The sequence below is a fragment of the Hyla sarda genome, chromosome 2, assembly GCF_029499605.1.
Source record: "Hyla sarda isolate aHylSar1 chromosome 2, aHylSar1.hap1, whole genome shotgun sequence".
Lineage (NCBI taxonomy): Eukaryota > Metazoa > Chordata > Amphibia > Anura > Hylidae > Hyla > Hyla sarda.
The window spans coordinates 421,845,893-421,858,060 of NC_079190.1; the positions used below are offsets into that span (position 1 = coordinate 421,845,893).

The 12,168-nt window shown below is 45.1% G+C and overlaps 1 protein-coding gene across 1 annotated transcript in view; it reads left to right on the forward strand.

Moving 5' to 3' along the window:
• The first annotated feature begins 2,731 nt into the window (after positions 1–2,731).
• BCOR (BCL6 corepressor) overlaps positions 2,732–12,168 on the forward strand; it is a 235,085-nt gene continuing 225,648 nt past the window's right edge. The window contains exon 1 of the mRNA XM_056558900.1: positions 2,732–3,579. The gene's annotated coding sequence lies outside the window, so the exon portion shown is untranslated. The remainder of the gene's footprint in view (positions 3,580–12,168) is intronic.

A 12,168-nucleotide genomic window follows, 5' to 3' on the forward strand; every position in this document is an offset into this window, starting at 1 on the left:
TGAACTGTATGTAAAGAAGAATGTCCAGCATGAATGGTATAGACGGCTATCGAGCTAGTTACCTACAGAGGTGAGTAAGAAAGGGCTGCGGATTTCTAATTGTATGCTGCAAGACAAATTATGGCTTTTATGCATTTATTTTCTATTCGTGATATTTCTGATATACATTTTTTTTTTAATATATGTTTATGTCCTATAGCAAACCCTACGAGAAAAATGGCAAAATAGCAACCAAAAAAACGCTTCATTTCATAAAAATACATCATATCATAAACAGGCTGCTATTTTGGAAAAATGGACGACAAAGAAAATGCCATGTGGGTCTGGCTTTTCATATTTCCCTATGGATTCCCAGCTAACATCTGGCCGCAGCGTTTTAGGGCCATAAAAAACGACATGCAGTGAGTATAGCGTTTTTTGAGAAAAAATAAAAGAAAAAAAAAATAAACCTCAAGTGTAATCTTAGTGAGAAATGTGGAGGTAAACAATTCTGGAATAAAACTTAGTGTAGGTCAGTAGTGTCATTCCTATATGTCTGTAGACATCACTGATAGATAGATAGATATGAGATAGATAGATAGATATGAGATAGATGATAGAAAGATATGAGATAGATATGAGATAGATAGATATGAGATAGATAGATATGAGATAGATAGATATGAGAGAGATAGATATGAGATACATAGATATGAGAGAGATAGATATGAGATAGATAGATAGATATGAGATAGATGATAGATAGATATGAGATAGATAGATAGATAGATAGATAGATATGAGAGAGATAGATATGAGATACATAGATATGAGAGAGATAGATATGAGATAGATATGAGATATATATGAGATAGATAGATATGAGATAGATATGAGATAGATAGATATGAGATAGATAGATATGAGATAGATATGAGAGAGATAGATATGAGATAGATAGATATGAGATAGATATGAGATATATATGAGATAGATAGATATGAGATAGATAGATATGAGATAGATATGAGATAGATAGATATGAGATAGATATGAGATAGATAGATATGAGATAGATAGATATGAGATAGATATGAGATAGATAGATATGAGATAGATAGATATGAGATAGATAGATATGAGAGAGATAGATATGAGATAGATAGATATGAGATAGATAGATATGAGAGAGATAGATATGAGATAGATATGAGATAGATAGATATGAGATAGATATGAGATAGATATGAGATAGATAGATATGAGATAGATAGATATGAGATAGATAGATATGAGAGAGATAGATATGAGATAGATAGATATGAGATAGATAGATATGAGATAGATAGATATGAGAGAGATAGATATGAGATAGATATGAGATAGATAGATATGAGATAGATAGATATGAGATAGATAGATATGAGATAGATAGATATGAGATAGATAGATATGAGATAGATATGAGATAGATATGAGATAGATAGATATGAGATAGATATGAGATAGATAGATATGAGATAGATAGATATGAGATAGATAGATATGAGATAGATAGATATGCTATATATATATATGAGATAGATAGATATGAGATAAATAGATATGAAATAGATATGAGATAGATAGATATGAGATAGATAGATAATAGATAGATGATTGATAGATAGATATGAGATAAATAGATATGATATAGATATGAGATAGATGGATATATAGATAGATAATAGATATGAGATAGATAGATATGAGATAGATAGATAGATATGACATAGATATGAGATAGATATGATATAGATCAGTGGTCTTCAAACTGTGGCCCTCCAGATGTTGCAAAACTACAACTCCCAGCATGCCCATATAGATATGAGATAGATAGATATGAGACAGATAGATATGAGATAGATATGAAATAGATATGAGATAGATAGGTAGATAGATATGAGATAGATAGATATGATATAGATCAGTGGTCTTCAAACTGTGGCCCTCCAGATGTTGCAAAACTACAACTCCCAGCATTCCCGGACAGCCTTTGGCTGTCCGGGCATGCTGGGAGTTGTAGTTTTGCAACATCTGGAGGGCCACAGTTTGAAGACTGCTGATATAGATAGATAGATATGAGATAGATATGAAATAGATATGAGAGAGATAGATATGAAATAGATAGGAGATAGATAGATAGGAGATAGATATGAAATAGATAGGAGATAGATAGATAGGAGATAGATATGAAATAGATAGGAGATAGATAGATATGAGATAGACATAAATAAATAGATGAGATAGATATGAGACAGATATATAGATAGATTAGATAGATATATAGATAGATATGAGATAGATATAACATAGATAGATATGAAATAGATAGATATGAGATAGATATGAGATATATGAGCTAAAAAGATGTGAAAAAGAGACAGATATATAAATAGATATTACACAGATAGATATGAGATAGATAAATAAACCAATATAACATAGGTAGATATGAGATAGCTAGACAGATAAAGAAATAAATAAATATAAAATAGATATGATAGGAAGACAGACAGAACAATAAATAAATACATGTAACATAGTTATGAGATATGTCTGTGTGGTCGCCTTTTATTTCGTTTTCTTTTTTCCTACAATATTGTGAGATTTCTAAACACTGCGTTTTGATTGCAGTTTTCATGCGGTTTTCCTGTTCACACGTGCTGGAGCTGTCGTCAGTTTGGGGGCATTAGCGCTTCATTTATACCGCATCAGGGCACAGCTGGCACGGAGCGGGCATGTCGGCAGATCTCGCAGTGCCGATGCCGTAGCCCGATGCCGCGCTGTGTGGCTGATGCCTCGGCCGCGCACAGTACGAGCTCCGCACGCTGCGATCCGCTCCTGCCGCCTAAATGAAGGGCACAGCGGGGAGCGCAGGATGTGCCAGCAGGGAGAAGTATAACAGAAGCTTTATGGTAATCTCCCGGCCCTGATGACGGGCGCGCTGCTGGGAGACGTTCCCCCCGATCTGCAGTCAGGCAGCGGGAGCCGGGCAGCGCTAGCGGCTGGCAGGAGAGGTGGCAGATGTACGGGACTGGGGTGCCACTCGCTGACCGTCTGATTATAAACCTGTGCCCCAGCCGCCGCAGACAAGTGATGCCCATTACAGCGCGCAGCGCCTCCGTAGCGTGTGACAGGCTTGTGTGCCAGGCGCCGCTGTAGTGGTGAGAGGGAGAGAGGCAAAGGAGGGCAGCTCCAACCCTGGAGGAGAGCGCACACGGCCGCCGGCCTTTATCTGCTTTCCCCTTGCAAAACAATAACAGGAACACGTCTGTGGCGTGACTGAGGAGCGGAGCGGGGGTGCCGGGCACGGGCTGGGGGCGCCAGGACAGGGGGGACCTCACACAATTAAAGTCACTTGTATAGGAGAGTCACAGGACACGTGGTGAAGTAGAGAGCAGGGAGCGCCCGGTGCTGTCTGGGGCCATAGTCACTCCTTCCCGGTAGTCCGGCCACCTGCTGTCCGGCACGGAAGCCTCCGCTGGGCGTGGAGGACGGAGCACATCGCGGACACGGAGCACAGCTGCGACCTTCCTGCCCATTGTCTAAACTAGAAAAGTAAGTGGGCGGCCGATGCCAGGAGATCCCCGGGCACAGGTCACGTGACGTCTAATCCCTGCTGTCCGGCTTTGTATTGAATTGTACTGATCGCCGCCCCCAGTACCCGGCTGTGTGTGCTCGCAGCCCCCCCCCCCCCCCCAGTACCCGGCTGTGTGTGCTCGCAGCCCCCCAGTACCCGGCTGTGTGTGTGCTCGCAGCCCCCCAGTACCCGGCTGTGTGTGCTCGCAGCCCCCCAGTACCCGGCTGTGTGTGTGCTCGCAGCCCCCCCCCCCCCGTACCCGGCTGTGTGTGTGCTCGCAGCCCCCCAGTACCCGGCTGTGTGTGCTCTCAGCCCCCCAGTACCCGGCTGTGTGTGTGCTCGCAGCCCCCCAGTACCCGGCTGTGTGTGCTCTCAGCCCCCCAGTACCCGGCTGTGTGTGTGCTCGCAGCCCCCCAGTACCCGGCTGTGTGTGCTCGCAGCCCCCCCAGTACCCGGCTGTGTGTGTGCTCGCAGCCCCCCCAGTACCCGGCTGTGTGTGCTCGCAGCCCCCCAGTACCCGGCTGTGTGTGTGCTCGCAGCCCCCCAGTACCCGGCCGTGTGTGCTCGCAGCCCCCCAGTACCCGGCTGTGTGTGTGCTCGCAGCCCCCCAGTACCCGACTGTGTGTGCTCGCACGGCTTCGGTACACAGGCTGTACGGCGCGGTAATGCGGGGCATGTGTCAGGAGTGACGCACGGCGAGGTTCATGCGACATCGTTGTGCAGCGCGTCACACATTCCCGGCGGTGGAGGAAGCGCTGTGACAAGTCAGACCAGTCGTACGTGTCTCTGCACATCACTGATGGGGTGACATCGGACGTGTCGCAATAGTAACACCGCGCCCTAGGGCATGGGGGGAGGAGGTGACTGCGCAGTGTGGAGCAGTAGCGGTGTGTGCGCTTTTCTATGGATTAGTAATGGGGGTCGGATGGCCAGGATAGGGCCCTTTTATGATGTTTAGTGGGGTCCACAGAGGTATGACCTCCCCCTATCAAACAGTGATGGCTCATCTTGCCAATATAAGATTATCTGTAAATGCCACCATACACATAGTCCTCCCGACTACACATGATGTCGGGGGAGAGAAGGCGGAGCATGCTTCATAGCGCAATGTTATATTTTCAGACTGCCTGATATGTACGCTCTGCTCGACTGGGCGTGTATGATATTTCTATAGAGCAGTGTTTCTCAACAAAGGTGCCTCCAGCTGTTGCAAAACTACAACTCCCAGCATGCCTGAAGGCTGTCCGGGCATGCTGGGAGTTATAGCTTTGCAACAGCTGGAGGCACCTTGGTTAGGAGATACTGCTATAGGGCACTGGCAGCCATTGCTGGTGCGCTCTTCCGGGCTCGCAGATGGATCTGTATTGTAGGAGATCGGGTGTCTGCAGGGAGGCCAGGGAGGGGATCATGGAGAATGACCCAGAGTTATTAGAATACACAGGACAGTATCATGGAAAATATTCTTTTATGGAGTCAGGATGTTCAGTCGCCGTCCGGCGTAGACACGTGCGGCGAGAAGCGGCTGATTTGTCGATGATCGAGTCTTTTATCGTCTGTTCTATCCCCTTGTGTGATCCGCCATCTGCTGCTACTCATACACAGGCGAGAAGGGGGAGGAGAAGGGGCGTCTGTATACGGGGTGAGGTCTATTAGGAATGGGGCATTACTGTACGGCCATCATGGCATCGTCCGATCGCAGGAGATGACAGTATCGTATAGGGAGCACGGGATATCTATCACACATACAGGATATCTATCACACATACAGGATATATATCACACATACAGGATATACAATTATACAGGATATCTATCACATGATACAGTATATCACACATGTACAGGATATACAATTATACAGGATAGAGTATATAATATATGTGCAGTATATCACATAAATACAGGATATGATAAATGATACAGTATATCACACATGATACAGGATATATCATACATGTACAGTTATATCACTCATGATACATGATATATCATATGTGCAGTATATCGCCCATATACAGTACAATATATCAGGATATCACATATATACAGGATCACACAGAGTATATAATATGTGCAGTATATCACATATATACAGGATATGATAAATGATACCGGATATCACACGTGATACAGTATATCATATATGTGCAGTAAATCACACATGATATATAATATGTGCAGTATATCGCCCATATACAGTATATCAGGATATATCATACATGTACAGTATATCACACATGATACATGATATGTGCAGTATATCGCCCATATACAGTATATCAGGATATATCATACATGTACAGTATATCACACATGATATATAATATGTGCAGTATATCGCCCATATACCGTATATCAGGATATATCATACATGATATGTGCAGTATATCGCCCATATACAGTATATCAGGATATATCATACATGTACAGTATATCACACATGATACATGATATGATACAGTATATCGCCCATATACAGTATATCAGGATATATCATACATGTACAGTATATCACACATGATACATGATATGATACAGTATATCGCCCATATACAGTATATCAGGATATATCATACATGTACAGTATATCACACATGGTATCTCAGACCTGCATATGCTATTCTGTGCACTAAAAATTTTATAGATTAAAAAAAAAAAGTGGGGTATTTTTCACGATTCCAATATCAAAGGTGAAAGCAATAGCGTCAACCATTGACAGCTAAACACCGTCCGACATTACTCTGCGGCCCACCACAGTACAGACAGTGCGATCGCCATTGTGCGTTCTGTGTATCCTTAATGTACATTGTGTAGCTGGAGAGGCCGGTGCCAGCAGGCTGAGCCGTACACTCCGCGATCTGTGGGTTTAGCCGCTTCCAGACACGATGATCTGTTTACAATATGTTCCGTTCTAGCGGAGCTACCGCTCGTCTGTGGAGGCGCCAGGCCGGGGATTAACCCCTCCCGCGCCGCCCCATACCCCGCACTCGTATCTCAAGGACATAAGAGCCGCGTCTCGGCTCCCCTCGTGTGGGGATTATAGCGCCGCTGGAGGAGCCGGATAATAGACGGGCGGTGATCATTGCGGATCAGCCTCATCCTGACGCGCTGCTCAAGTTCTCGCCTTCCCACCTATCGATTAGCGCGCCCACTGCTTCCTTAACCCCTGCGGCAGGCTGCGCGCATTAGTATGCAGCGGTGTGAGCCGTCTCCTGCGATCGGGGAGCGCATAAACCTTCTAAACGGCGCCGTAATAAAATGGTGGGAAATAATAGACGTTACCTAGGACACGATGGGGACAGACGAGTTTTCGGCTTTGTGCGCACGCAGTATTTTCTGCCTTATTTTCGACGGCATTTGCTGCTCGTTTTTTATTAATAAATTATATATATAATTTTTTTTTTTTTTTTTAACCAAAACAATAAAAGCTGCTAATCTTTCCATTATAATTCGTCTCTCCGTCGGTTCCACTCCTGGTTTTGGCTACAAATAGTGACCGAAATATTGTGAGGGAATATAGCTGTACAGTGAAGCGTGTCACGTCCGCTCCGCGCGCGAATGCCTGTCACGTCCTCACATCTATCTCCAAATACCATCATACCCCGCCTGGGGATAATGGAGAGCGGAGGGAGTTAATGGGGTTAATCTCCAGCGCGGTCCCCTTATCTCCGGTGAGGGGCCCCGGTACACGGCGGCCGCTGTCACACGTAGGTGACTGGGAGTTAATTAGGAAGTATTCTCCGGATCAATGACTCGCACAGCCCATTAGCTATTCTGCTGCCTAATTGCAGGATTGCGCTGCTATCTCCATCCCGTATCCCTGCAATCAGCGATCTCTCAGCAGCAGCTGGGGATTAGGCAGCCGGCAGAGCAGGTTTTGGGAGATTATGCAGCGCTTAACCCCTCACTGTCCGGCCTCCGTCAGTACCTCATGAGCTCAGAGGCATGGAGACTGGCCGCCGCATGTCACTTACATCATCCATGTGGTGTAATGTTTCCAAGGTGCTTCAGGGGTCAGGGGAAATGTGGGAACTCACCCAAGATTTCCACTTAAGGGATGGGCCTGCTAATGGGAACGGTGTTCCTGCTGTGGAAAAAGTGCAGGAACTCAGTTCCTGCTGGACTTGAGCTCTGAGGTGCTTGCTTGCATGGCGTGCTGGGAATGCGTAATTCCACAGGCACTGCTGCCTTTTCCAGTGAGCCGTATTTGCCAATTCCCGGTGGAAAGTCCTTTCGAAGTACGGTGTCCTCCGGAGACGGCGCTCAGATCTCCAGGGCTTGTCGGGTTTTCCACTATCGAGCAAAGTCCAAAGTACAGGACAGGCGGCACCGATGGTGTGCCAGCCCGGAGGACAGCTTCTAGACAGCTTGTTAGGACTAGAGATGAGCGAACTTACATTAAATTCGATTCGTCACGAACTTCTCGGCTCGGTAGTTGATGACTTTTCCTGCGTAAATTAGTTCAGCCTTCAGGTGCTCCGGTGGGCTGGAAAAGGTGGATACATTCCTAGGAAAGAGTCTCCTAGGACTGTATCCACCTTTTCCAGCCCACCAGAGCACCGGAAAGCTGAGAAGTTCGTGACGAATCAAATTTACTATAAGTTCGCTCATCTCTAGTTAGGACACATTCACACTGGCGTATATTTGGTCGCCAGTTCTTAGGCCCTACAGCAGTTTTTCCCAACCAAGGTGTCCAGTTGTTGCAAAACTACAACTCCCAGCATGCCCGGACAGCCTTCGGCTGTCCGGGCATGCTGGGAGTTGTAGTTTTGCAACAGCTGGAGGCGACCTGGTTGGGAAACACTGCCCCACAGAGACTGGTTGCGTCTCTCCAGGATAATATTGATACTGAGATGAAGCATTCTGTTCCTGCATGTTTATGATTCTGTGGCTATGTTCACACAGCGGAATTGCCAAGACGGAAATATCTGCCGTGGAAATTCCGATTCCAGCCTCCGTAGAAAGAAATGACATATCAATTCTTCCTGCGGAATCGGCTTAGAAATGCATTGTTGTCTATGAAGACGGTTCATTTCCGAGCGGTCCTAGTGCTGACGTTCTGCCGGCAGCCGCTCTCTAAGGCTTCTTTAACACTACTGTTTGTGCCCGGTACTGGGAGGGCCGTAAGAAGATAGCAGGGTCTCCCCCTATCTTCCGGCGGAGTAACGGGAGTCATAACAGATGATAGAGGAATCCTATTCAAGTAAATAGGATCCTCTTTGCCCGTTATGATTCCTGTTAGGGTGCGTTCACACTACGGAATCTCCGCTCGCTGAATTCCGCGAGCGGAGATTCCGCCTGGCGGCTGCCGCCGAAGGCACTTCGGCGCTAGGGCCGCAGGGCACTGACCCGTCACCATTGACGGCTATGCAGTGCTCGCGGAATCCGCGCAAAGACCATGTTCTTTCTTTATGCGGAACAATTTCAGCGGTGGAATTGTCCGCCGCGGAAATTTCGCAGTGTGAACGGGTCTCGCGGAGACCCATTCACGCTAATATTATGTTCACACCGCGGAATAATTGCATTCACGCCACGTTTTTGCAATACAGTTCCCATATACGTTTTCAATGTGAAAACCGTATGGAACTGTATTGAAAACCGTATGTATTGACTCTCCATTGAAAACCGTATGGATTGACTCTCCATTGAAAACCGTATGGATTGACTCTCCATTGAAAACCGTATGGATTGACTCTCCATTGAAAACCGTATGCCAAACAATGCATCCGTTTTGCATCCTGTACGGTTTTGTCCGTTTTTTTCCCAAAACCGTAGTCTACCAGTTTTTGGTCCGGGTGAGAAACTGTATTAAACCGTTTTTTTTTTTTTAACATGGGAGTCCATGGGAACCGTACAGAACTGTATGTGCCTACGGTTCCATCCGGTTTGCACCATACGGTTTTTTACTTTGCACAGTTTTTTTTTTCTTGGAATTTCAATCAAACAAGTGAAACTTTATTCATAATGGAGTGAAAAGTTAAAAATGTATACTTTTTTTTTCTTAAAAAACGGATGCAACCGGACATCATTTTTCAAACCGTATACGGGTTAAAATTTGTACACACGTTTTGATACAGTTTAGTCAGGTTTTAAGGGAATCAGTTTTTCATCAAAAACCTGATACGGGAACTGTATTGCAAAAACGTGGTGTGAATGCACCCTACAAACCGTGGCAGACCATGGTTTTCAGTCTAGCAACAAAACCGCATACAGGTCAAAAATGAGCCGACCGGAGTCACCGTTTGACTCCGGTCGGCTCATTAAAGTAAATGGTTTTCAGCGCTGGTCCGGCTGGGGTACGGGAGAGCCCGGTTTGCCCCTCCCCAGGCACCCGTAATGTAAAAACGAAGTGTGAATGCAGCCTTATTTGGGGGGGAGGAGATCATTTTGTCTGCCTTGCCAAACAATAGCCAGGAAGATAGCAGGAACCTGAGATAACAAGTGCATGTCCCTGCCCCCCCTGTCATTAGAGGTCTAGGTGGGGGCAGAGGAGGCTTGCAGAGCTGTAGCGTTGTGGATGGTGTAGCCTGGCTCCCATCACATGGGATCTCACATTCCTCCCACTGTTTTCATAACATCGGCTTCTGTCTGTACTTTTCCCGGCTGCTATTATAAAGCTGTGTTACAGGAAGGTGTGTGTGTGTAGGGGGGGAGATGAGCCCACCCTTTCCTAAGCAAATTATACATTAATAAGCCATCTCCATAAATGCGTTTTCACGCCGCCGTCTTCAGTCTGTGTGTCATCCGCATATTTCCGACTAAAAAACGGGAACAGTTCCCAGATCCTGCGTGCAGTTTATACATTTGGTTTTCAGTAAAAACACAGCAATCGTGGTGTCGGTCTGGCCCTGTAGTCTCTAGAGATGTGCCGTACAAACTGAGAAGAAGCGGGGTAGAAATCGCGCACAGTCCCATCACGTCTCCGGGCTACGGTTATAGTGCACGTCATAAATGTATATGTATTAAGCCGTACCTTCCGTGGGCACATTTACTGAAATACACCAAATGTACAGTCCCTCAAGTTACAATATTAATTGGTTCTGGGACGACCATTGTATGTTGAAACCATTGTAGGTTGAGACCAGAACTCTATGGAAACCTGGTAATTGGTTCTAAAGCCCCAAAATGTCATCCAAAAATAGGAAAAAGTGAGAGTTAAAGAAAAATAAGTAGATAATTAAAATAGATAAAGTAAGTCCTTACATATAAAAGTAGGAAATATCTGCTGGGAGCTGTAAATGACTGTCTATGTCAGTGTTTTCCAAGCAGGGAGCCTCCAGCTGTTGCAAAACTACAACTCCCAGCATGCCCGGACAGCCAAAGGCTGTCCGGGCATGCTGGGAGTTGTAGTTTTGCAACAGCTGGGGGCACCCTGCTTGGGAAACACTGATCTATATAGAGGACAGGAGCTTCTTCGGGGTCCTGTACATGTCCTAAAAAAGTAACATGGAGCCGCCCTCACCTGGTGTAGTAAGGAGCAGGTAACCCTGGTACAGGTAAAGAGTACAGAACATGTAATACCTCCATGTACTGTAGGGGGCGTTACCAGACACCAGTCAGTGCATACGCTTCAGTAATACAGGGGTTTTACCAGGAAATTGCCCATTCTGATTGGTCAGTTCTTCCAGCCATTGACATGTTTCGGATCTGGACTGTCTGTACATTGTATGTTGAGTCTGGTTTCAACTTACAATGGTCCAGAAAAGACCATTGTCTGTGGAAACTATTGTATGTTGAGGCCATTGTAAGTTGAGGGATCACTTGTAGTTTATTTCCCTAAAGTACAATTTTATTCTGTGGGACTCAAAAGCCTGGTAAAATGGAGTCCTGCAAAAGAGTATGGGGGGATTTATTAAAATCTGTGCAGAGGAAAAGTGGAGCAGTAGCCCATAGCAACCAATCAGATCGCTTCTTTTCTTTTTCAGAGGCCATTTTTTTTTTTTTAAATTAAAAAGTGATCTGATTGGTTTTTATGGGCAACTGGTTGACTTGTCTTCTGCTCAGGTTTTGATAAATCTCCCCCTATATATGGGAAACAGACCCAATGTGGGCAAAAGTAGACTATGTTCCGCCTGCTGACGTAAATAGGCTGCTGTGGGCATAACATAGGACTGTATATGTCGGTATACATTTTTCAAGGTATTCTGATGTATACTGTAGATGGTTAAAGGGCTACTCCGGTGGAAATCATTTACTTTAATCAACTGGTTTTAGAAAGTTAAATAAATTTGTAAATTACTTCTATTAAAAAATCTTAATCCTTCCAGTACTTATCAGAGGCTGTATGCTCCACAGGAAGTTCAGTTGTTCTTTTCAGTCTGACCACAGTGCTCTCTGCTGACACCTCTGTCCATGTCAAGAACTGTTCAGAGTAGGAGCAAATCCCCATAGCAAACCTAGCATGCTCTGGGCAGTTCCTGACATGGACAGAGGTGTCAGTAGAGAGCACTGTGGTCAGACTGAAAAAAAAGACACAACTTCCTCTGTAGTATACCGTAGCTGATAAATACTGGAAGGATTAAGATTTTTAAATAGAAGTAATGTATAAATCTGTTTAACTTTTTGTA